The following is a 27504-nucleotide window of genomic DNA, read 5'->3' as shown; positions in this document are numbered from 1 at the left end:
CAATTCAAAGGTGTGCAGGTCAGGTGGATTGGCCAGGCTAAATTGCTCATAGTGTTCAGGGATGTGTAGGTTAGGTACAGAAGATAGTGTAGGGAAATGGGTCTGGGTAGGTTAATGTTAGCATCAAATTAAATGTGACAAAGATTAGTGGTAAGTCAGAGGGTTGGGAAAGTTTCAAAAAAATCCATCCAAGATGGCTAAAAATTAAATGAGAGGAGAATATAAACTTTGAGGGTAAAATTGCAAATATCATAAAGACAGATATCAAAAGTGTATTTAAATATATAAAAGAAATTTAAGAGGAAGATCAGAGTGAACATAGACCCCTTAGAGAATAAGGCTGACGAAATAATAATAGGGGACCAGGAAATGCAAAGAATTTGAATAAATACTTCACATTGGTCTCTACTGTAGAAGACACTAAACGTAGTCCAAAATAAATAAATAATCAAAAGTGAAACATGGGTGAAGAAATTCAAACATGATCCATCATTAGAGAAAAACTGCTAGAGAAAATAATGAGGAAAAAACCAACAGGTTCCTATATAAAGAGGAACCAGTAGATCAGGAAGCCTGATGTGTGATACCTTATCAAACATGCTCTGGAATACTCAAATATGTTGATTCACTGGTTACTCTTTATCTCTTCCACTGGTTACCTCTTCAAAGAATTTTAATAAATTTGTAAGGCATACTATTCCTTTTACGAAGCCATGCTTTCTCTGCTTGATTATATTATGCATTTCCAAATGCTCTGATTTTGTATCCTTTATAATAGTCTTTAACGGTTCTCCAATAACAGGTACGAGACTAACTGGCCGACAGTTGCCTAATCTTTGTGTCTTTCCCTTGGTATATTGGCTGTTTTACAGCATTCTGGGACCTTTCTAAAATCTAAGGATTCTTGAAACTTACTAACTGTCTTGTAGCTATTTCCTTTTAATGTCCTAGGATGCATCCCATCAGATCCATGGGACTTATTTACTTTTAGCTCCATTAGTTTCTCTAGCACTTTTTTTCCTCTAGTAATAAGGTAAAAGCCCATGGTGTTGAGGGTAATGTATTAGCATGGATTAAGGATTAGCTAAAGAAGATAAAGATTTGAAACTGGGGGCAAATTTCAGGATGGCAATCTATATTTAGTGCAATGTGACAGGGATCAGTGGGGAAGCCACAATTACTTATAATATATAATAATGACTTAGACAAGGGAAACTTGGACTGACACCAAGTTTGCAGATGACACAAAACTAGATAGGAAGGTTTTTGTGATGACAAATGTGTCATCTACGTAGCGGACCCAGATTTTTGGTTTGATGGTTGGTAGGGCTGTTTGTTCTAGTCTTTGCAATACTGCTTCTGCTATGTCAGAAATGACAGCGAGACTACTAAGACCCCTCGGAATCCTAGTAGCACACAAACCCACCAACACACTCAAACAAAAACTAACAAACTTAAAAGACCCAGTACAACCCATGGACAAAATCAACATCGTCTACAAAATTCTATGCAAGGACTGCCACAAACACTACATAGGACAAACAGGAAGAAAGTTAGCCACCAGGATACACGAACACCAGCTAGCCACAAAAAGACATGACCCTCTCTCCCTCATAGCCCTACACACTGAGGAAAAAACCACCACTTTGACTGGGACAACACATCTATTCAGGAATAGGCTAAGCAACGACACACCAGAGAATTCCTAGAGGCCTGGCACTCCAACCACAACACTATAAACAAACACATAGATCTAGATACCATCTATCAACCCCTCAGAAAACGAACAGGAAATGACATCACCACAAACCCCAGGAACCCCATCCAGGAGAAAGATATAAATAGAAAGCAGGAGACAACAGCTTCGCTTCACTTGGAGGTCGCCACTGATGATGTTACCGAGCCAGGTAACGAAACGTCTGGATATCAAACCTACAGCTCAGCGAGCAAACCTACAACCTGAACCTCAACTTGAGCTACAAACTTTCACAAACCTTGCACAATGTTTATTCTTATGTTGCAATTGTTTCTTTTGCCAAATAACTTAAAATCTCGTTCTCAATCCATCCAACAGCAGGAACAGGTTTTTCCTGTCTACTCTGTCCAGACACCTTGTGATTTTGAATACCTCAAGCAAGTCTCCTCTCAATCTTCTCTTGTTAAGAAAAACAGTTCTAATTTCTCCAATTTCCCTATGTAGCTGAAGTTTCTCAGCTCTGGAATCACATTCATGAAATATTTAAAATTAGATTTATTGTTGCATGTACCCAAATTAGACTCTTCAGTACAAAAAAAAGTATTTCTGCTTTCTCTCAAATGCCTTCACATCTTTTAAAGGTGCATCTAAAATGGTCTTATTAATAAAACCCAGGATACTGTATGCTTTACTAACCACACTTTCTACCTGTCCTGCAACCTCCCATGAATCATGCACACACACAATTCATTGATCGACCATGGCTCTGACTGTGGCAATACCTCAATTTTGAAACTCCCATTCTTGTTGTCAAATCATTGCCTTGCTTCTTCTTTTCTGAACTCCGTAACCTTCACCAGCTCTAAACGAACAAGAGAGCCTTTAACATGATAAGACATCCCAAGGCGCTTCATAGATGAGTTATAAAACAAATTAGTCAGAAAGCCAGATACTGCATTTTTGGCAGATGGCCAACTGTTTGGTCAGAGAAAGTTTTAGTAAGTGCCTTAGAGGAGAATCTGAGAGAGTTAGGGAGGTAATTCCAGAGGCTGGGAAGAAACCACTGAAGCTACAACTGCCAAAAGTGGAATGATTAAAATTAGGGATGCTTAAGAGGGCAATATTTGATGAGTGCAGCTATTTCAGAAGGTTAGGAGGAGATCACAGAGATAGGGAATGGTTGAGGGATTTGGAAAACAGACAAGAGTTTAAAAATCCATGTACTTGCCTAACCAGCAACCAGTGAAGGACATGGGTGGTCATGGCCGGAGAATCACTTATGATGGCTTCTCTTCCTGCTCCTGGGCTATTAGCTCTTGCCTTTCCCAAGGATCGATCCTTGGCTCCATCTTATTTCTCATTTATATACTACCATAACATTTGTTTCCATATGGATTATATATATCCAGATCTACCTCATAAGCACCTCTGCAAAACACCTCATTTTTTTGTAAATGATCAAATTGCTTATCTTACACCTAGTACTGGATGAGCAGAAATTTTCTACATTTGGGAAAGATTACATTCCCTACAGTATGGAAACAGGCCCTTCGGCCCAACAAGTCCACACCAACCCTCTGAAGAGCAACCCGCCCAGACCCATTCCCCTACATTTACCCTTGAATGATGCATTTAAAACTATGTGCAATTGAGCATAGCCAATTCACCTGACCTGCACATCTGTGGAAGGAAACCTGAGCACCTGACAGAAACCCACACAGAGAGAATATGTGAACTCCACACAGACAGTCATCCAAGGCAGGAATCGAACCTGGGTCCCTGGCACTGTGCGGTAGCACTGCTAACCACCGTGCCACCTGAAAGATATAACTATTGCTGTTGGCACTGCTCCAAACTCTTTCCTAACTACTGATTCCATTTCTCTCCCTCATAATAATCCGAGATTAAGCCAGTCTGTTCTCATCAATGGTCAAAGTTGAAAATCCCACAACACCAGGTGATAGTCCAATAGGTTTATATGGAATTACTAGCTTTCAGAGCACTGCTCCTTCATCATGTAGCTAGTGGGGCAGGATCATAAGACACAGAATTGTTTTATCTTCCTGTCCCATAACCACCTGATGAAGGAGCAGCGCTCTGAAAGCTAGTAATTCCAAATAAACCTGGTGGACTATCACCTGGTATTGTGGGATTTTTAATTTTGTCCACCCCAATCTAAAACCAGCTCCTCCACATCATGGTTCAACATTAGTGCCACATTCAATCCTGGGATGAGCTTCCAGCATCAAACTTGTGTGATCACTAAGACCACCCTCCTTCAACCTCTCAACCATCACTTGATTTTGTCCCTTCAACTTACCTGTAACTGAAACCCTCATTCATGCTTGTGTTATTAAACATGACTGATCTCATATATCCTATCCATTAAAGCTGGAAGTTATCAGAACTCTGCTTCCATAGAACATAGAACAATACAGTGCAGAATGGGCCCTTCAGCCCTCGATGTTGTGCCGACCTGAGAACTATTTTCAGCTTGTCCCCCTACACTGTCCCAAAATCATCCATGTGCTTAAGGATTGTTTAAATCTCCCTAATGTGGCTGAGTTGACTACATTGGCAGGTAGGGACTTCCACGCCCTTACCACTCTCTGCATAAAGAACCTGCCTCTGACATCTGTCTTAAATCCATCACCTCTCAATTTGTAGTTATGCCCTCTCGTACACGCTGATGTCATCTTCCTAGGAAAAAAACTTTCACTATCTAATCCTCTGACCATCTTGTATGTCTCTATCAAATCCCCTTTTAGCCTTCTTCTTTCTAATGAGAACAGGTTCAAGTCCCTCAGCCTTTCCTCATTAGACCTTCCCTCCAGACCAGGCAACATCCTGGTAAATCTGCTCTGAACCTTTTTCAATGCTTCCACGTCCTTCCAGAAATATGGTGATCAGAACTGCACACAATATTCCAAGTCCGGCCGCACTAACGTTTTGTTTAGTTGCAGCATGATATTGTGGCTCCGGAACTCAATCCCTCTACCAATGAAACCTAACACACCGTATTGCCTTCTAAACAGCACTATCCACCTGGGTGGCAACTTTCAGGGATCTATGTACATGGACTCCAAGATTCCTCTGCACATCCACACTACCAAGAATATTTCCGTCGACTCAGTACTCTGCCTTCCTGTTATTCTTTCCAAAGTGCATCACCTCACATTTAGTTGCATTGAACTCCATTTGCCACCTCTCAGCCCAATTCTGCAGTTTATCCAAGTCCCCCTGCAACCTGTAACATTCTTCCACACTGTCCACTACTCCACCAACTTTAGTGCCATCTGCCAATTTACTAATCCATCCACCTATGCCTGCGTCTAAGTCATTTATAAAAATTACAAACAGCAGTGGTCCCAATACAGATCCTTGTGGCACACCACTAGTAACCAGACTCCAGGCTGAATATTTTCCATCAACCACCAGTCGCTGCCTTCTTTCAGAAAGCCAGTTTCTAATCCAAACTGCTAAATCACCCTCAATCCCATGCCTCTGCATTTTCTCCAACAGCCTACCATATGGAACCTTATCAAAGGCTTTACTGAAGTCCATGTATACCACATCAACTGCCCTACCCCCATCTACATGCTTGGTCACTTTCTCAAAAAACTCAAATGAGGTTTGTGAGACACAACCTGCCCTTAACGAAACCATGTTGACTATCTGAAATCAAATTGTTGCTTGCTAGATGATTATAAATCTTATCTCGTATAATCCTTTCCAAAACCTTTCCTACAACAGAAGTAAGGCTCACTGGTCTATAATTACCTGGGTCATCTCTGCTGCCCTTCTTGAACAAGGGCACAACATTTGCAATCCTCCAGTCCTCAGGTACCAAACCTGTAGACAATGACGACTCAAATATCAAAGCCAAAGCTTCCTGCATCTTAACTCAAAGAAGTCCTGTATGACATTAACCTTGCATTCGCTGGCCTATATTTGCTCCTGATAAAGTCCTTATTCTTAACTCTTGTCCTTGTTTTCAAATCCCACCATGGCTTCACCCTTTTCTGTATTTGTAATTTCCCATCCAAAGATTGTCCGAGAGATCTGTGCACTTCTAATTCTGATCTCATGTGCATCCCGAATTTTAAGAAGTCCACCATTATCAGCCTTACTCTCCTCAGTTGCCTAGTTTGCAAAATCTGGAGTTCCCTCCCTTTACTTCTCTACTTCTCTATCTCTCATTCCTTAAGATGCTCTTTAACCTTGCTTTTGGCTACTGTCTTATTGTCTTTGTGTAACCTGGTGTCAAACCTTGTTTAATAACAGTTACACAAAGTGCCTAGAATTGCCTTACTATGCTAAAGGTGCAATGAGTTGTTATTGTCAGGAAACCTAAGCACATCAGGTTCTTCCAATTTATGTAGATCATCCATAATAAAATCATAAATTTGGTTTCCATTTCCATTGACAGTTTAGCAAGTTGAACTGCCTTAGCATTCAGAATGGTGAAGTGTTAAAAAAGAGGGACAGATTAACCATAGTAGTGCTCTTAAGTCTACGTTAAAGAGCTATGAGTTTAAATACCACTTGAAGGACTTTTTCCAATAAATATCCGCTGATACACCAATGAATTACTGAGATCTCACAAGGATGCAAAATATCCCATGGCACTACTTCAAAGAAGAGAAAGAAAGTTCTCCATTGTATCCTGACTAAAATTTTATCCCTCAATTAATATTACTAAGCTGTTGCCCAAACAATAGATGCAACATGGCTGGGCCAATTAGCGATCCTGAATAGGCTTTCTTAAACTTGTCTTTGATGCACATTCCTGGAGATAGGCTCCATAAATCCGGGGAAATGCTTGACTAAGATCCTTCAGATTACTGATTCTTTTCTCATGAGTATGACTGAAGTAAAGCAGGGTGGAAAATCCCATGGATTGCACAAAACCACGAGAGGCCACAATGGAAAGAATGTTCAAATTATTTGGGAGTGTCTCTCCCACTAATACAACATTGAAGGGCCCTGGAATTACACCAGAACCATCTAAATAACTGTCTAAATTTATGACAGACAACAGAGAACAGTCCACTTCTGTGAACTATTTTCTAATACCAAAGGACTCCATTGCAAACACAGTGTTGACAAGGCATTCAGCATGCTGTCTCTCTCAAGCCCTTCACTAAACTTTTTTGCATCACATTAAAATGTGATTACCATACTTACTATTTTTTAAGAAGTTTGTTGAATATCTTTCAGCACCACAAACAAATGTAATTGTTAAACAAAAAGAATGCTTACCATTCCATTAGCCGACGTTTGACTTAATAAAGAAATTCAACAATATTGGTTTGCCTCCTCTGTGGGTCTCAAAGCTTCTGAAGTCTTCCTTTCTTGGTTTCTCAAGATTAGTCCTTAAATACTTGCTTTAACTAAGTTAACTTTATAAATGTGCAAACTCCTCCGCAGATTTTGGATTTCAACTTCAATTCCCCAGTTTATCCAAACTTTTTGCCTCTTTCTACCTCTTTTCCTTTTTCTCCTTCATATGTATATATACATACACACACTCTTTCCCTCTAATTCCTCAAACTCAAACTCTACCTTTGAACTCAGAACACTTTCCCTTCTCCTAAATAGATTCTTCCTCTATAAGCCCCCTTTTTAGGAAGTACTCTGCTGACAAGTCTTATGGGTTTCACTGATTCATGCTTTCTTTGACTAATGCAAACTTGGTGAATGCTATTCTTGAACTTGTTCATGAAATGTGGGTATAACTCCTAGCCTAGCATTTATTGCCCATTCCTAATTGCCCAGAAGGAAATATTGTTAGATATGACGAAGAGCTGGGCTGAGGAGTGGCAGATGGAATTCAACCCTGTCAAGTGTGAGGTTGTCCATTTTGGAAGGACAAATAAGAATGCAGAATACTGGGATAACAGTAGGGTTCTTAGTAAGGTGGAGGAGCAGAGGGATCTTGGGGTCTATGTTCATAGCTCTTTGAAAGTTGCCACTCAGGTGGATAGAGCTTGTAAGAAGGCCTATGGTATATTAGCATTCAATAGCAGAGGGATTGAATTCAAGAGTCGTGAGGTGATGTTGCAGCTGTACAGGACCTTGCTAAGGCCACATTTGGAGTATTGTGTGCAGTTCTGGTCGCCTCACTTTAGGAAAGATGTGGAAGCTTTGGAGAGGGTACAGAGGAGATTTACCAGGATGTTGCCTGGAATTGAGAATAGGTCGTACGAGGATAGGTTGAGAGTGCTAGGCCTTTTCTCATTGGAACGGCGAAGGATGAGGGGTGACTTGATAGAGGTTTATAAGATGATCAGGGGAATAGATAGAGTAGACAGTCAGAGACCTTTTCCCCGGGTACAACAGAGCATTACAAGGGGACATAAATTTAAGGTGAAGGGTGGAAAGTATAGGGGGGAGGTCAGGGGTAGGTTCTTTACCCAGAGAGTGGTGGGGGCATGGAATGTGCTGCCTGTGGGAGTGGCAGAGTCAGAATCATTGGTGATCTTTAAGCGAAAATTGGATAGGTACATGGATAGGTGCTTAATCTAGGATAAATGTTCGGCACAACATCGTGGGCCGAAGGGCCTGTTCTGTGTTGTATTTTTCAATGTTGTATGTTCTATTGCTGTGATTTTCTATGAAGTTTCAACCTCTGCCATAGTGGAAAATAAACTATTAGTCGTGAGTTCTGGATTACTACTCCAGTGATATTACCACAATACCACTGCTGCCCTGCAGTCACCACGAAATTTATGGCTAGTCCAGTTCAGATTCTGGCTAATAGTAAAACTGAGTAAGATAATAATAATGCCATTTAATGTCATGGGGAGATAGTTAGATTTTCTCTTGTTGGAGATGGTCACTACCTGGTACTTGTGTGGTGCAAACGTTAATTGCTACGTATTAGCCCAAGCCTGAATCTTGCTACAAGTGGATCTGGATGCTTTAATATCTGAATATTGCTGAATATGGTGAAATCAATACCAAGCATCCCCACCTGTCACCTTATGATGAAGGAAAGGTCATGAATGCAGTAGATGAAGATGGCTGGGCCTAGGATATTACCCTGAGAAACTCCTGCAGAGTAGTCTCAAGGCTAAAATAATCAACCTCCAAAAACCACAAACATCTTCCCTCGTGCTACAACTGCAGCTGCTGGAGGTTTTATGCCCAGATTCCACTGATATCAGTTTTGTTAAGGTTCCGTGATGGTAAACTCAGCCAAATGCTGTCTTAATATCAAAGGGCAATTATGCTGACCACACCTATTCAGTAAAAACCACACAAAGCTCCAAGTTATAGTCCAACAGGTTTATTTGGAAGCACTAGCTTTTGGAGCACCGCTCCTTCATCAGGTGATTCCATTTAAACTTGTTGGACCATAACCTGGTGTTGTGTGATTTTTTTAATAGATATTTTTATTGAAAATTTAACATGTTTTTACATGTTTACAAAAGAAAACTAAAAAAAAGTATAAACATTGATATACAATTGAATCTTAAATAAATAATAACCAAAATCTATCAAACAGAAAAAAAATACAGAGGAAAAAAAAAACAAAACTCAACGAACTGCTCATCTAACCTACAACTAACCAGAGTGTATGATTAAATCTCTTACATTATTCAAGAGAAAAAACAACAACAGATAACACAGAAATTGAGTAGTGATATACATGCTCGGATTGTGTTAACATCAGATCATAATGAAACGTATTCACGTGGGAGTCCTCTCCCAAGGGGCCCCGGACCAGCCGGGTTCACCCTCTCAATTAAATAAAGGCCTTTGTTAGGATGACCGAGATATCTGTATTTGTGTAATTCAACAAGGGCTGCCATATTTTATGGAGTAATTCGGTTTTGTTTGGCACACCATATTTGTAAGGAAGTCAGGGGGAGTATATTCCATAATTATTCTGTGCCAACTCGAAAGTCCATGAGGGCCCTCAGCCACCCAGTTTACCAAAATGTTTTTCCTTGCACAGAAAGAGAGAATGGAAAATAATCTCTTCCCTGTCATAATTTCAGGTGTTCTTTATCTAATAAATGTGCCTCCTATATGAGAGCTATATCAACCCTTTCTTTATTGAGGTTTGATAATATTTTCTTCCTTTTGATTGGTGAATTACTCCCCATGACATTCCAGGTGCACCATTTAATCAACCAATTACCCATAATCACCAGGCAAGTCCGAGACCCCTCGGGAGAAGAAACCCTATCCAAAACATCCCGAGCATAGAGCATATAAAATTCACAAAAATAAAGGCTCTTTAATACACTCAGATCAATATAATAAAAAAACTATTTCTAAATAAAAAAATATAAAATGTATTTAAACGGAGATCTTCCCCTTTGTTCCCGGGGGCATCACTTCCTTTCCAAAACCTCTCCCAACCAGTGCCCCACCCTTGACCCAGGCACCCCACGATAGAATAAAGAAAATTCAAATATACTACTGAGCTAGAATTAACAATGAGTACCCTACCCCCCATCTCCCCACGCACACCAATACCTGGATATATTTGGTAATGTTAATACCATGTATGAACATATATGACTAAAAAATTACAGTCTCAGCAAATAATAATTAAATATAGTAATACAAAATAACAGGGGAAAACAACCCCGCTCCTAAAGACAGAAACAAAATAGGATAAGGTAACCACTTCCCCCCACCAATAGTAACTAGATCCCCCAGCCTATATATATAACAAAGGGGGAGAAAATCGCTAAGTGAAGAATAAATAAATAAACCCCTCTTCCCACTCCCTGGAGATAATATTAAACAGTAAAGTAATGAAAGGAAAAAAAAAGGGGGGGTAAACCAGGGTGGGGGAGGGCAGAACAACATTAATTAACTCTTACAATTTATCTAAGGGAGTCCAAAAGTTCCTAGGCCTTCTCCGGTGATCCAAAGTTATACACGGACCCTTCATGGCTAAAGCACAGCGTAGCTGGGTAGCGCAAGGAGTACTGAATGTGTATGTCCCTTAAACGCTTCTTTGCTTCGTCAAACGCCTTCCTCCTGGACCAAAGCTGGGGAAAAGTCCTGAAATAACATAATCTTGGATTCTTTATAAATCATGGCTTGGGGATCTTTCCCAAGGTTTCTGGAAGCTTCCAAGAGCATCTGCCTCTCCTTGTAGCTCTGCAGCTGGAACAGGACCGGGTGGGGGCGCTGATTCAAGCCGGGCCCACGTACTGCAACCCAGTAGGCCCATTCCACCCCTATCTGGCCTGATGCAGCCTCCAGATTTAAAAGCTGTGGAAACCACTGCTCAAGGAACACTGTAAGCTGGCCTTCCTCTTCCCATTCGGGAAGGCCCAGCAAACAAATATTTTTTCGACGACTTCGAGAATCGAGGTCATTGATGTGATTTTCTAAGGTCCAGACTTGCTGTTCAAGTGTCCGGACCCAATCCACGGCCGATTCTGCTATCGTCTCGGAGGTTGCGGCCTTTAGCTCTGCCCCTCCAACTCGGCACTCGAGTTCCTTGATGTTTCGGTCGTGTTTTTGTAGTGCGGCCGAGAGCGAGTCCCATCGGCTCCGGGACTCTTCAATGAAGGCATCGATCTTCACATCGAGTTTAGAGATTATTTCCACGAGGTTCGCCACTGGAGGTAAGTCCCCCAGGGCGGCTGCGGATGCCTCTGCTGCAGCTGGGGAGGATGGGGGCGGGGCTCCTGCCTGCTGAGAACTGCTGGCTCCCTTCCCCCTAGACATTTTTACAGGAGACTAGACTGTTTAAATTTAGTACTGAGCAACTAATTACATTGAGTAAAAACTATCTTAAATGATTTGGTGAGTGTGGTGGAAGTGGGTGACCCACTTTGCCCAAGTCTTGGGAGGACCACTATAGACTCAGACTTGCTGAGTGGCCGCCATCTTGGATCTTCCGTTGTGTGATTTTTAACTTTGTACACCCCGGTCCAACACCAGCATCTCCAAACCATCACACCTATTCAGTTCAACTCTATGTCTATGTTTGGATAAAGTCTGAAATGTGGTGTGAAGCTGATTGACCGTAGTGGAACCCAAACTGAGCATCAGTGAGCAGGTTAGTAGTAATCAGTTACCGCCTACTGTTGTTTACTTTGGTCATAGTCATAGAGATGTACAGCATGGAAACAAACCCTTCGTACCAACCCATCCACGCCGACCAGATATCCCAACCCAATCTAGCCCCACCTTCCAGCGCCCGGCCCATATTCCTCCAAACCCTCCCTATTCCTATACCCATCCAAATGCCTCTTAAATGTTGCAATTGTACCAGCCTCCACCCCTTCCTCTGGCAGCTCATTCCATTCATGTACTACCTTAGGTCCCTTTTACATCTTTCCCTTCTCACCCTAAACCTATGCCCTTTGGTTCTGGACACCCCGACCCCAGGGAAAAGACTGCCTATTTATCCTATCCATGCCCCTCATAATTTTGTAAACCTCTGTAAGGTCACCCCTTAGCCTCCAACACTCCAGGGAAAACAGCCCCAGCCTGTTCAGCCTCTCCTAGTAGCTCAGATCCTCCAACCCTGGCAACATCCTTGTAACTCTTTTCTGAACCCTTTCAAGTTTAACAACATCTTTCTGTTAGGAAGGAGACCACAATTGCACTCAATATTCCAACAGTGGCCTAACCAGTGTCCCATACAGTCGCAACATGACCTCCCAACTCCTATACTCAGTACTCTGACCAATAAAGGAAAGCATACCAAATGCTGCCTTCACTATCCTATCCACCTGCGACTCCACTTTCAAGGAGCTATGAACCTGCACTCCAAGGTCTCTTTGTTCAGCAACACTCCCTTGGACCTTATCATTAATAGACAATTGACAATAGACAATAGGTGCATGAGTAGGCCATTCAGCCCTTCGAGCCTGCACTGCCATTCAATATGATCATGGCTGATCATTCCTAATCAGTAACCGCTTCCTGCCTTATCTCCATAACCCTTGATTACACTATCTTTGAGAGCTCTATCCAACTCTTTCTTAAAGGAATCCAGAGACTGGGCCTCCACTGCCATCTGGGGCAGAGCATTCTACACAGCCACTGCTCTCTGGGTGAAGAAGTTTCTCCTCATCTCTGTCCTAAATGGTCTACCCTGTATTTTTAAGCTGTGTCCTCTGGTTTGGCACTCACCCATCAACGGAAACATGTTTCCTGCCTCCAGAGTGTCCAATCCTTTAATAGTCTTATATGTCTCAATCAGATCCCCTCTCAGTCTTCTAACCTCAAGGGTATACAAGCCCAGTCACTCCAGTCTTTCAGTGTAAGGTAATCCCGCCATTCCAGGAAATGACCTTGTGAACCTACGCTGCACTCCCTCAATAGCCAGAATGTCTTTCCTCAAATTTGAAGACCAGAACTGCACACAGTACTCCAGGTGTGGTCTCACCAGGGCCCTGTACAGCTGCAGAAGAACCTCTTTGCTTCTATACTCAACCCCTCTTTTTATGAAGGCCAGCATGCTATTAGTCTTCTTCACTACCTGCTGTACCTGCATGCTTACCTTCATTGACTGGTGTACAAGAACACCCAGATCTTTTTTTACTGCCCCTTTACCTAAATTGATTCCATTGAGGTAGTAATCTGCCTTCCTGTTCTTGCCACCAAAGTGGATAACCATACATTTATCCACATTAAACTGCATCTGCCATGCATCTGACCATACACCTAACTTGTCCAGGTCACCCTGTAATCTCCTAACATCCTCATCACATTTCACCCTGCTACCCAGCTTAGTATCATCAGCAAATTTGCTAATGTTATTACTAATACCATCTTCTATATCATTAACATATATTGTAAAAAGCTGCGGTCCCAGTACTGATCCCTGCGGTAGCTGCGGTCCCTGTACTGATCCCCGCGGTCCGGGAGATTTATCCACCTTTAACCATTTCAAGACATCCAGCACTTCCTCCTCTGTAATTTGGACATTTTGTAAAATGTCACCATCTATTTCGCTACTTTCAAAATCTTCCATATCCTTTTCCACAATAAATACTGATGCAAAATACTTATTTAGTATCTCCCCCATTTTCTGTGGCTCCACACAAAGGTCGCCTTGCTGATCTTTGAGGGGCCCTATTCTCTCCCTAGTTACCCTTTTGTCCTTAATATATTTGTAAAAACCCTTTGGATTCTCCTTAATTCTATTTGCCAAAACTATCTCATGTCCCCTTTTTGCCCTCCTGATTTCCTTCTTAAGTATACTCCTATTGCCTTTATACTCTTCTAAGGATTCACTCGATCTATCCTGTCTGTACCTGACGTATGCTTCCTTCTTTTTCTCAACCAAACCTCAATTTCTTTAGTCATCCAGCATTCCTTATACCTACCAGCCTTCCCTTTCACCCTGACAGGAATATACTTTCTCTGGATTCTTGTTATCTCATTTCTGAAGGCTTCCCATTTTCCAGCCGTCCCTTTACCTGCGAACATCTGCCCCCAATCAGCTTTTGAAAGTTCTTGCCTAATACCGTCAAAATTAGCCTTTCTCCAATTTAGAACTTCCAACTTTTAGATCTGGTCTATCCTTTTCTATCACTATTTTACATCTAGTAGAATTATGGTCACTGGCCCCAAAGTGCTGCCCTACTGACACCTCAGTCACCTGCCCTGCCTTATTTCCCAAGGGTAAGTCAAGTTTTGCACCTTCTCTAGTAGGTACATTCACAAACTGAATCAGAAAATATTCTTGTACGCACTTAACAAATTTCTCTCCATCTAAACCCTTAACACTATGGCAGTCCCAGTCTATGTTCGGAAAGTTAAAATCCCCTACCATAACCACCCTTTTATTCTTACAGATAGATGAGATCTCCTGACAAGTTTGCTTCTCAATTTCCCTCTGACTATTGGGGGGTCTATAATACAATCCCAATAAGGTGATCATCCTTTTCTTATTTCTCAGTTCCACTCATATAACTTCCCTGGATGTATTTCCAGGAATATCCTCCCATAGTACAGTAGTAATGCTATCCCTTATCAGAAACGCCAATTCCTCCTCTGTTGCCTCCCTTTCTATCCTTTCTGTAGCATTTGTATCTGGGAACATTGTGTTGCCAGTCCTGCCCATCCCTGAGCCATGTATCTATAATTGCTATGATATCCCAGTCCCATGTTCCTAACCATGCCCTGAGTTTATTTGTCTTCCCTGTTAGGCCCCTTGCATTGAAATAAATGCAGTTTAATTTATTAGTCCTACCTTGTCCCTGCCTGTACTTAGCACTACACCCAGTTCTCACTTGCTCCAAGTTGGGTAGGCCTTGTGCACATGACTCTGTGATATTCCCATTGTAGCATACTCTGAAGGAATTGCCTGGGAAATTGACGAGTCCATTGAGAAATTCCTTTTCACTCGGAACTCCCTGCAAGTTTCCAGTTAAGTCACTAGCTCCACTTTCCCACACTAAGCACATAGCCTTGAGTGATATGACACATCAATTGCTCATCCAAGTACTTTTTAAAAGTTGTCAAGTTTCTCACCTCAACTATCTTCCCAGGCAATACACTCAGACCACTGCTGCCCTCCCCCCACACCCCCCAGCCCTCCGGGTGTAAAGGTATTTCTCAAATCCCCTCTAAACCTCCTGTTTTTCATTTTAAGATTATGCCCCCTTCAACCAAGCCAAACCTCTGCTTTCTATTCACCCTGTGCATGTCCCTCTTAATTGTATGCACTTCAATCAAGACCCTCTCAACCTCTGCTGCTCCAAAGAAAACAACCCAAGCCTATTCAGCCTCTCTTCATAGCTGATCTTATATCTAAGTATAGGACACACTAGCCTTAGCTTGCTAATTTCCTCTTGCCTCTGTGTTAGTCGACCTTTCACAGATATTTTCCAAAGCATCCTTACTTAACCCCATGTCTTTCAAGAAGGTGAACTTAAAAGCATAATAGATACACCAGCCCATTCCCACGTGGTGTGTATCTGACCAGATGGGGAAGTATGCAGCATATCCTGTTATGTTTGAATCTGGAAGACTGTTGTTGAGGCCCTGATATCAGATATTTCAACTTGCAGCCAGAGGAGTCATGGATTTTTATTCACCTACTGGCCCACGCTATTGTTTGCAACGTGAGTGAGCAAGATGAGCAAGTAAACATTTCTAAACATTTTTTTTCACAGATTGGGGACTGCCCTCTTCCTCATAGGCCTTTGACACTCAACGCAGGAAGTCTCCTGACCCAGCTGGGAAAGAATCCACTTTTCCTATTCAGGAATGGTGGGTTAGTCATTGGCTGGAGCTGTCTCCAACAGGCTGACACCCTGCTTTGCCAGATATACACGGCCAGCTGGAAAGCTGACACTGTGAGTGATTTGAGCGCACGAATTTGGATCAGGAATAGGCCGCTCATCCCCTTAAGCCTGCTCCAACATTCGACAGGATCATGGCTAATCTGACATTCCTCATATCCCCCTTCCTGTGTTTTTTCTTGATTTTCCTCCTGAACATTCAAGGTTGTGGGGTGGGGGGGATGGTTATTTTTATGACTGAGCAGGCAGGGGCTCTTTCCTTTAGAAAAAAAAGAACTGAAATAATTTTTTAAAATCATGGAGAAGCTCGAAGTAAGTCAACATGAAGAAAATGTTTCTATTTTTGTGGTGGTTCAGAACAAGGAACTGTTACTATGGTGCTGTCACCATTATGGAATTTGGATGTGCAATAAAGTTACATGAACTAAAATGGGAATATACATGTGGAGCACAAACACCAGTGTGGATAGGTTGGACACCCAAATGCTCTGCACCTCTTCATTAAATTCCATGTAATTCTGCACAACAATTTACCAATAACATTGGGAAAGGCTCGCCATGGCAACAATTCTGAAGATCAGCACCAGTCATATTCCATTAGCAGCCACCAGGAGGTGTGAGAGCGTGGCCTAGGCTTACTTGTACAGCCCTGAATTTCCCAGTTTCCATCTGCCAAACAGTCACATCTATATTTAGTGTCTTTCCCAGATGGTCCAGCAGAGACTGAGAGCTCAGTGTGTGGGAAATCATGGTTGTGGCCATGTGTCTTGCCACGCTGTACCACAGCACGATGTTGCAATGACGCACTGGATTGGCAGCAACCTTTAGAAACATTTTCCAGTTTGGTTTTCAGAATCTTTAACCATTTGACCATCACTCCTATAGGTGCACTTTTTGATAAAGAAATGAGTTGCAGCACACAGCAACCTTACTCATCGGGAGACTCCAAATTTAGCTAAAGCTGTTTTTCCATTGGTCTGAGGAAAATGTCTGAAGTTTTCTCCCTGACCTGTGTTGTGAGGAAGGATTTCACGCATCCATAAGCAATCTCTTTGTTACAAGGAACAGCCTTGTCTTTACTGTTGTTCTGAATTCCTATTCTCGTGTTTACAACAGGAGACTGGGGAGCCACCAGAGAATAGGTACTATTAGCTATTTTCACAGTTTTATTGCTGATTTTGTGTGCCACAAAGTAGAAAGAAAGACTTGGATTCATGTACCTGCTTTACAACCTCGGAACATCTGAAAATATCTGCAACCATTGTTGTGCTTTCGAAGTGCAGGAATGAAAGAAATGCAGCAGCCAATCTGTGTACAATCAGGCCCTCCAAACAGCACTGTGGTGACGATCTGATCATCAGTCAGATATTGGCAAGAATATTATAAACAACCTCTCGAATATTTGATCTTTCACATACACCTCAGAGGGCAGATGACTTTGGTTTATGTTTCCTCTCTCAAAGGCAACACTTCTGAGACTGGGATCCACAATAACATTCTCCTGCTTTTATGGACCCTCAGGACACTAAAATAAAACAATTTGACTTGTCTTCAGCATGGCCTGCATATTGAGAGAGAACCGTACTGGGTTGGGACAGCAAAAGAGTCAATAAGCCTCCTGCTCCATTTGAACTGTCCCTGTAGGTTTTTGACAGACAGAGAATGTTAAATCTGGGGCTCGAACGTATTCAAACTACTTGCGCTTCCAGCAGGGAGCTTCCTAGAGACAGACAGAACTACATCAATGACCCTCTCTGCCCACAAGTGTGACCCTCCCTACTGAGTTAGCAGATATCCTTTGGAAACTATCATATGGTTAGTAAGTGGAGGTATCTTATTTAGGCTAACACATGTTAAACGGTCAACTCTTTTAAGTGAAAGTCGAATGCTTTACAAAAATCAACAAAATAACAGCTTTACACTTAGAGGATAAATATTTGTAACATTCAGTGTTACTTTTACAATTCCAAATCAAGTATTTAGAATAAAAACAAAATTAACCACACTTCCTGTCTGCAGGTTTTTTTAAAAACGTGTTTGCTGCTCAAACGAAAGTTGTTACTTTGACAATAAAAATAATCGCTCTGTTGGTGATAGAATGTTCCATCTTCCACTGATAATTCATCATGCCTTAAGAATGATCTTCCCAGTAGTAAGCCCTTAATTAAATTAATAATTTAGTTGAAAGTCTTGATTAAATATGGCTATCAGTTCACACTACTTTTCTTCTGTGCTAAGACGATTCACAACTAAGATTCTTTAAAAGGTATTGTTTTTTTGTGAGGAGGAAATTTTTTACAATCGTATGGGTGTCTAAGTAACACGGGCTATGGTGAGATTTGTGACATAATTGGATGAGAAGTCAACACGGCCTATTTTGTTCCATCTTTTATATATTTTCTAATCAACCTCTTTCGTGATATTATTACACGTACTTAGCGCTGGTGGGGCATGAACCTGAGCACCCTGACTCAGTGATAGGGACACTACTCCAAACTACAAATGCTGGAGATCACGACAGGTCAGTCAGCATCCATGGAGAGACAGCAAGCTAACATTTTGAGTCTAGATGACAGTTTATCAGCTCTTGAGTAATCTAAGCTGGAAACATTAGCTTACTCTCTCTCCTTGGATGCTCCCTGACCCCCTGTGATATCCAGCATTTGTTGTTTTCAGGTCAGATTCCAGCATTTGCTCCCATATAGAGATGCTACTGCTACAACATAGCAGCCCTTAGAAATACAATTGGCAGGATTTGAACCACGGACAGATACCCAAGTGGACTTAAAACCTATTGCTTTAGCCACTTGGCCACAACTTTGGACTGATTCCTAATGAAGGACTTATGCCCGAAACGTTTATTCTCCTGCTCCTCAGATGCTGCCTGGCCTGCTGTGCTTTTCCAGCGCCACACTTTCCAACTCTGATCTCCAGCATCAGTAGTCCTCACTTTCTCTGCAACAATGGGTTGCAGTGTTCAATCGTTGATGCTTTTGATGAGCAGCAAGTGTCTTGCTAGGCAATGAACTGCCAATTAAGGGCGATTATTGCTTGTCAGATACCTTGTTAATTGCCCAACCTACTTCATTAATGTTCAGATAGTTACCTGACCAATGCACCAAAGGAGTTAGATGTTGAGAAAATTGGACATGGGAATCAGAAAGGGTACATGGCAGCCTACAACTTGCTCAAGGACCTCCAAGTTGGACACCACAGCACACTCCATGAGCACTGGCAACACACACCCCAGCTACCATTTTTAGAATCTTACGTTGTACACCATCAGATCTTGGATGGTTTGTTCATCTTTACCATTTGGAGATGCTTCATCCTCCTGACGAAGGAGCGTCGCTCCGAAAGCTAGTGTGTTTCCAATTAAGCCTGTTGGACTATAACCTGGTGTTGTGTGATTTTTAACTTTATTCGCCTTTAGTCCCTCAAGCTGCCAACACTTTTTCACTGCTGACAGTCATTATTTTAATTTGCTCACTCTTAATAACCTCTCCGTTAGCCTTTATTTCTGATACACAACTTGTGTCTTCAACATTGTTAAAAATAAGATACAAAAGGCTGCTTTTGTTCTTCTTGAGTCAGATGTAACGATTTGAGAAAATTCGCAACTTTGCAAACGTGAAATGTTTGCTGAACGGTCTGGGCCTACTGTCACTGGAGACAGAGCAGAGGCTACCACACAGACTGAAAGTCTCAGAGCCTGAAGGTGGGCCTTTGTTCAACCTGTAATAAATATAAAAATCACCTCTGGTCACATCATCCCCCCAGTCAAACTGTTATGTTCCTTCATATCATCCATGCCAACCTCTGCCTCTCCATCCACCCTCATCAGCTCTCATGCCATCCATGCTAAACTGGGCCCCTCCAACCATCATCCCAACCTCTCACAAACTCCATGCCAACATGTTAATCCATGACTTCCCACTCATCCCACTGCCTTTCATAGACTGTACGCCAACGTAGTGACAACTCATGAAAATACTTGAGCCACAACTTATTCCTTAATCTGTTACAGCACCCATTTCAACTGAGTACTAACCTCTGACACATCATTTTTGCCCTTATTCCCACCTGCCAATGCACCCAGTGTCCACTATCAGTAGACCACAGAAGCTGCAATTAAACAAAACAAGTTGTCAGTATCTATTAAGGACATTTATATATTAGAAAATGCTTTAATAAATAAAAGCTTATTCAATACATTTAAATCCATCCAACCTAATCGCGTTTTTCTAAAATCTCTACAGACTAGGCCAATCAGCCTAACAAGTCCACATCGACTCTCCAAAGAGCATCCCACCTAGACTCAGCTCCCTACCCTATCCCTGCACTTCCCATGGCCAATCCACCTAACCTACATATTTTTGGACTGTAGGAGGAAACCGGAGTACCTGAGGGAAATCCACGCAGACACGGGGAGAACTCCACACAGTTGCCCAAGGCTGGAATTGAACCGGGGTCCCTGGCACTGAGGCAGCAGTGCTAACCACTGAGCCATTGTGCCACCCCTTTATAAATATATACATGTATTCATAATCCAATACTAAAGTCAACTAAGCTCCTTATAATCACTCAGAACTGTCTATCAAACTATGAACTTACTGTGCCCCTTTCCCACAACCCCACTGTGACAATGAGAAGCTGTAAAAACTATATAGCTGCACTAATCCTACTATGATAGCCCTCAGGTCATGTCAGCAGAACCCTTTTGAAATTGATCTTTTTCCACATTAGATTCAGTATTTTTTATATTTAAAGAACAGAATTTAAATGAGATGCCAGCATGAAAATTTCACAAAGCTTATGTACCTTTTATGTACAATAATATTTCCCATTCACACTTTGAAAGGGATAGGTGAACCTCTACAAATTTAGTACCTGGATCTCTTCAGCAGGGTGCCTGACCTGTCCAAAAGAGCTCCAGTAGTATTAGACATGTTCCTCAAATATTTGTAGCCCCCAAGTTGTGTTTGAGAAACCTGGATGACAAAAATCACTCTGAAAAAAAATAGTTGTGTATCTAAATGTGCTGTTGCCTTTGTGAACGGCAGACGTGTGAAATACATCCTGCCTCAGTTCCATCCTCGTCCACCTAACCCTGGTGAAAAGGGTGAGCACCAGGTTCAAAAGCAGGTCTTTTTGAATAGGTACTCTGATGCCATTTTGTTGAAAGCAGACAGCCCTTTCAACGTGGTCAAAATTCAGAACAAGACACTCATTCACTGTGTCCGTCAATTCCGAACTTTCTGTCACGAGTTATCCTGCCTCTGTCTCACATGGACCAACATTTACTTTAGACAGTTTCCAGTAAAAATTCTTACAATCTATTTTTATATTCCTGGCTAGTTTGCTCTTGTATTCTTTCTCTTCTCTTTGTATCAACATATTGGTTACTTACAGTTTCTAAAACATTCCCAAATTTCAATCTTATTAATATTCTTTGCAGTATTATAATTCTCTTTTTGTAATCTGATACTATCAGTAAGTTCTCTAATAAGCCACAAAGGGACTTTTCTCATTGAATATTTTGAGTCATTTCTTTAAAATGTTCCACTCTTTATTTAACAGTACACATTTTGGTGTATTTTCATAATTGACTTGAAACAGTTCTCCCCTTAAACCTAGAGAATTGATTTTGTTTAAGAATCACGTTCTTGCTTTGAACCCAAGTATGTCACTCTTAATCTTAGATTTTTTTTTCTTGAGGATGTTTGACCATGAGATTGTTAATTACCCCTGCCTCATATCACAATATTAGACCTTAAATATCTCTTAATTGTTTCCACAAAGCATTGTTCTAGAAAGCTGTCAGGCAAGCATTGTACAAACTCAACTTGCTGGCTACCCTTGCTGGTATGATTTATTTAGTTTATATTCAGATTAAAGTCCATTTTATTTCATTGTTCTTAACTCCAACTTCCTTTTTCTTTCCTTATCCTTTCATGGGCTCTGGGTGTCCCTGACAAGATCAGCATGTGTTGTCTGCTCCTAGCTACCCTTGAATTGGGAGCCATTTTAGAGAGTGAGTTCTCCAATTTTAAATGACTTCCTTCCCCAGCCCCTGAATCCTTTCCCAACTCCTCCCCTTCCACTCCTCCCTGCCACCAACTGGATTCATTCCTCTCATTGACCGACCAGATGATACCGTCTACTAGTCTTCACCTCCCCCCACCTCAGCACCTTGCCCCTGCTACTGCCTTTATCTGCAGCTCCCCTTACACTCACCCTCAATCCTGAAGAAGAGTTACACCCAAAACGCTGACTTCTCCACCTTCTGATGCTGCCTGGCTTCCTGTGTTCTTCCAGCCTCCTGCCTGCTCAGTCATTTTAGAGGGCAATTACGAATCAACTACATTACTGTGGACCTGGGTTCTCATGTAAGCCAGACCAGGTAAGGCTGGAAAATTGTCTTCACTAAAGGACATTGTTGAACGAACTGGATTTTTAGAAAATGCATTATAGTTTCATGATCATGAATGTAAAGACTAGATTCACATTCCAGATTTATTCATTGAGTTCAAATTCTGCCAACTGCCATGCTGGGATTTTTACTGATGTCCACAGAGCCACTGGATCACTCCTTCTCACTAAAGCCGATAGTCATCAGCATTTCCAAACAGGTATCATTCCAGATTTCACTTCAATTGAATACGTGCACAGCAACATCCTTCTAATGCTTGGTGCTCCCCAGGATCCTACCATTTATCTTGTATTCCCTCATATTGTTTGTCCTGCTAAGGTGCATCAGTTCACATTTATTTGGATTGAATTGCAGCTACTTTAATCAGCCCATCTGACAAACCCAGCTCCTCCTCACTATTTGCCACTTACCAATTTTTGTATCATCTGCGAACGTGCTGATCAACTCTCCTACATTCAAGTCTAAGTCATTTGTATAAACCTCAAAGAGCAAGGACTTTGTTGTGGTTCTGTTCGCCGAGCTGGGAATTTGTGTTGCAGACGTTTTGTCCCCTGTCTAGGTGACATCCTCAGTGCTTGGGAGCCTCCTGTGAAGCGCTTCTGTGATCTTTCCTCCGGCATTTGTAGTGGTTTGAATCTGCCGCAACCAGAAGCGACAGAGACAAACCACTATAAAGGCCTGAGGAAAGATCACAGAAGTGCTTCACAGGAGGCTCTCAAGGACTGAGGATGTCACCTAGACAGGGAATGAAACGTCTGCAACATAAATTCCCAGCTCGGCGAACAGAACCACAACAACGAGCACCCGAGCTACAAATCATCACACAAACTTTGAGCAAGGATTTTAACGCTGACCCCTGTGTGACTCCACTGACACAGACTTTGTAGCTGATGTCATCCACAACTCAAAACCATAGTTGCTCAAGCCTGATAGCACTTGAGGCAATGAGACAGCCCAGGCTTGTGATGGACTCCTGTCTGAGCTGACACCCCATTCAGAGGGGATTTCACATTGGCCTCAGGGCCTTAGGCCCAAAACACTTCCTCAGGAACCTGGGACCTGCAATCTGAGCCGGCTTGATGAAATTCCCTATGTGTAGTTTTGCTCAGATTGGAAGGATTTCCTGTATGGACTGCTCTCATTTATCTCTCTACCCTCTCAGATCTCAAGCCTCGTTCCTGATGAAGGGCTTTTGCTCGAAATGTCAATTCTTCTGCTCCTTGGATGCTGCCTGACCTGCTGTGCTTTTTCAGCAACACCTCCTCAACTCTGATCTCCAGCATCTGCAGCCTTCACTTTCTCCTAGTATACCCTCCACTACCTAACCGTCCTCAAGCAACCAGACACCATGGTGTTCTGTCACTACAGTTTAGAAAATTGAGCGGGAATCTGGTTGAAATATATTAAATTCTAACTGGTCTGGACAAGCTAGATGAAGGATGAATGTTTCCCCCGGTTGGGGAGACTAGAACTAGGCTTCCTGCTTCAGCATACAAAGTAGGCTTTTTAGGGACATGAGTGTGCCCAAGATTTATCTGCAATCCCCAGTTAATAGGTGTGTGGTTCTCTAATGGATGAGTCATTCACCTTCGTGATTATGAGAAAGAAAATGTTTCACCGTGTCCTTGGAGGCAGCCAAGCACACAATCACTGGAGCTTTCACTTTAGTGGGAATGTGAATGGACTTCCAATCTTCAGCCTAACAAGCACCTCTGTCTCATGTTGAACTTGTCAACGATGACAAAATATAGAGGCACATGTTCTTCAGTGACTAGTCCACTAAGTGTCAGAGTCCTCTGGCCTTTCTCCCGACAGTCACTCCAGATATGTGCCAGAGATGGACGCACACAATTATATCCCCGAGTCTAATAGGAGTGGTGCCACCAAGGATATAGTCTTGTAATGTTAAAAGATTAAATTGGAATATCTGTCTGGACATTGATGTAATATTAAAGAGCTAAACTACACTGAGTGAACATTCTGGAAGTGGGCGGGGTCGACAGTCAGGCAAGCGTGTGAATCACCCCCACCCTAATTAGACAGTTTTAGCTACTACTCCCCCTACTATTATCAAATTAAACTATCATTCAGTATCTTCCATTCAGAAATGCTTTCTAGCCATCCCTGAAGCTAAGATACCTCACACTTGCATTGTCTTGGGGAATCACTGAGTCCTGAAGAAGGGCTCATGCCCGAAACATCGACTCTCCTGCTCCTTGGATGCTGCCTGACCTGCTGCGCTTTTCTAGCAACACATTTTCGGCTCTGAATCACTAAGTCAGGAAATCATCTGCCTAACGATTCCCCAGGATTGGGCCATTAGCATTATGTCTGAGGATGATCTCATCCTGCCATTGTACCTGGGGTAACATGTGACTGGGAGTGACAGCTTGTCTTAAGTGGCATGTGACTGTGGGAGAGTGGCCAGAGCATCTGCAGTATTGCCAACTGACTTGTATAAAGGGGATGTGTTTTCTTTGTTCAGGGCCTCACTTTGGCTTGACCTCGTCTGCCTTCGATAGGAGTCGTGGGTTGGGGGTCTGGGGTTGGGGGTCAGGGGTCAGGGGTCGGGGGGGGGTCACCTAGCTTGTAAAAGCTTGAATAAACTTGAACTGTTTGCAGAAATTGGTGTGTGTGAACTGCACCTTGTGTGTGAAACCTCGGGAAAACGAACCTAAGAGTCTCTGCGCTGGTGGAGGGTGCAAGCGAACTCTTTGCCAGTGCATCCTCAAAGTGCAAGTGCATCTTCTTCCGAGATGGTACAGGTACAGAGAGACTTCAGCTGTGGCCTCTTTCTCTGTGGGGAGTCCTGTGTGACACTGGTGCCTGCACAGGAGAAGAAAAGGAAATTAGATAGTGAAGGTATAGAATAGTATTTTGCAAATCAAGAATTTTACAGTCAACTGAGATGAGCAGGGCATAATATTTCTGTCTGGGTTGCTAGATCATTGGTATTTTCCTGTCACGACAATAACAGTTCTAGACTCTCCCAGCCAGGTCAATGATCCTTTCCTCAAAAGGGCTGAGGATATTTAGTAAGTTTGCAGATGACACCAAAATTGCAGGTTTAGTGGATAGCTAAGAAGGTTACCTCAGATTTAAAGTTACCTCACATTAGAACAGGATCTAGGTCAGATGGGCCAATGGGCTGAGAAGTGGCAGGTGGACTTTAGATAAATGTGAGGTGTTGCATTTTAGGAAAGCAAATCTTCACAGAACTTAGACACTTAATGGTAAGGTCCTAGAGAGTGTTACTAAACAAAGAAAACTTGGAGGGCAGATTCATAGCTCCTTGAATGTGGAGTCGCAGGTAGATAGGATAGTGAAGAAGGCGTTAGGTATGCTTTCCTTTATTGGTCAGAGTATTGAGTGTAGGAATTGGGAGGTCATGTTATGGCTGTACAGGACATTGGTTAGACCACTGTTGGAATATTGCGTGCGATTCTGGTCTCCTTCCTATCGGAAGGATGCTGTGAAACTTGCTCGTGTTCAGAAAAGATTTATAAGGATGTTGCCAGGGTTGGAGGATTTGAGCTATAGGGAGAGGCTGAACAGGCTGGGGCTGTTTTCCTTGGAGTGTCGGAGGCTGAGGGGTAACCTTATAGAGGTTTATAAAATCATGTGGGCCATGGATAAGGTAAATAGGCAAGGTATTTTCCCTGGGGCCGGGGAGTCCAGAACTAGAGGGCATAGGTTTAGGTGAGAGGGTAAAGATATAAAAGAGACCTAAGGGGCAACTTTTTCATACAGAGGATGGTGCATGTGTGAAATGGGGTGCCAGAGGAAGTGGTGGAGGCTGGTACAATTACACCATTTAAAAGGCATCTGGATGGGTATATTATTAGGAAGGGTTTGGAGGGATATGGGCCGGGTGCTGGCAGGTGGGACTAGATTGCTGTGGGTTTTCTGGTCAGCGTGGACGGGTTGGACCAAAGTACAGTTTCCTGTACTTCCTATACAGTACAGTATACAGCTGTACATCTCTATGACTCCATATTGATCTCCCACTCTAACACCCACTTCCCTCACCACTCCTGACCCTGTTGGCCTGGTTGTGGGGTAGTTTTTCTTGCAATGAGGAAACTGAAAGATTGAGTGTAATGTGAATGAAAGGCAGGAGCAGTTTGAGAGTGTGCATGACCAAACAGGAAGCCATCCTTGGAAAGTGTTTAAGAAATGTAATGTGCAAGAGGGATTTGAGAGGATGAGGTGGTTATGAGCCCTTGAATTTATGTCATGAGATTTACAGGCTATGTCCAATTCCATGATACTTGTGCAGTGACAGACTCAGATCAAGTGATACCTCTAAGTGAGCTAGCAGAGAGACGATGGTGCCAATTACCCTCATGCAGTGAAAATCATTGGTTTGTTTCTCTAAAATACTTTCCATTCCTTTGATGTAGGCCAGTGGCACTGACCTGCTCTGTCATCTTGGTCCAGGCTTGCTAGGTCTGATAAGATGGTCTCCTGGTCACCCAGGAAGACGCAATCCCTTTTGTTGGTGACTCTATCAGGAAGGTAGATTTGCTGAACCTGGGACCCATCTTGGACTTCTTAGGAGGCATCTCTGGGGTTCTCGGGCAGCCATCAGAGGCTGAGAGTATTTCATTGCTTACAGCATGTGACCAACTGGCCTTTAAATATGCTGGCAGAACCTTTGACCAAGAAGGTCCCACTGGTTGTGAGAATATGTGCTTCCCTTACCGCATGGTTCACCAGATAAGTTGCATGGCATCTCACTTAAATAGAACTGGGCACTGACTGTCCTGTTACAGGAAGGATATTATTAAACTGGAGAGGATTCAAAAAAGATTTACCAGGATGTTTCCGGGAATGGAGGGTCTGAAAAATAGACTGGAACTTTGCGAACTTTTTCACTGGAGTGTAGGAGTTTGAGAGGTGACCTTATTGAGGTTTATAAAATCATACGGAGCATGAGTAAGGTGAAAGACAATGGTTTTAATTCCTGAGAGTGGGGGATTTCAAAACTAGGGTCTACATTTTTAAGATGAGGGGAGAAAGATTTAAGAAGGACACGTGGGGCAATTTTTTTACAAAAATTGTTCGTGTGTGACATTAGCAGCCAGAGAAAGGGATGGATGCAGGTACAGTTACAACATTTAAAAGACATCTGG

This window comes from Hemiscyllium ocellatum, chromosome 34, assembly GCF_020745735.1.
Source record: "Hemiscyllium ocellatum isolate sHemOce1 chromosome 34, sHemOce1.pat.X.cur, whole genome shotgun sequence".
Lineage (NCBI taxonomy): Eukaryota > Metazoa > Chordata > Chondrichthyes > Orectolobiformes > Hemiscylliidae > Hemiscyllium > Hemiscyllium ocellatum.
The sequence above is the reverse complement of the archived record's forward strand: the minus strand, read 5'-3'. Positions refer to the sequence as shown.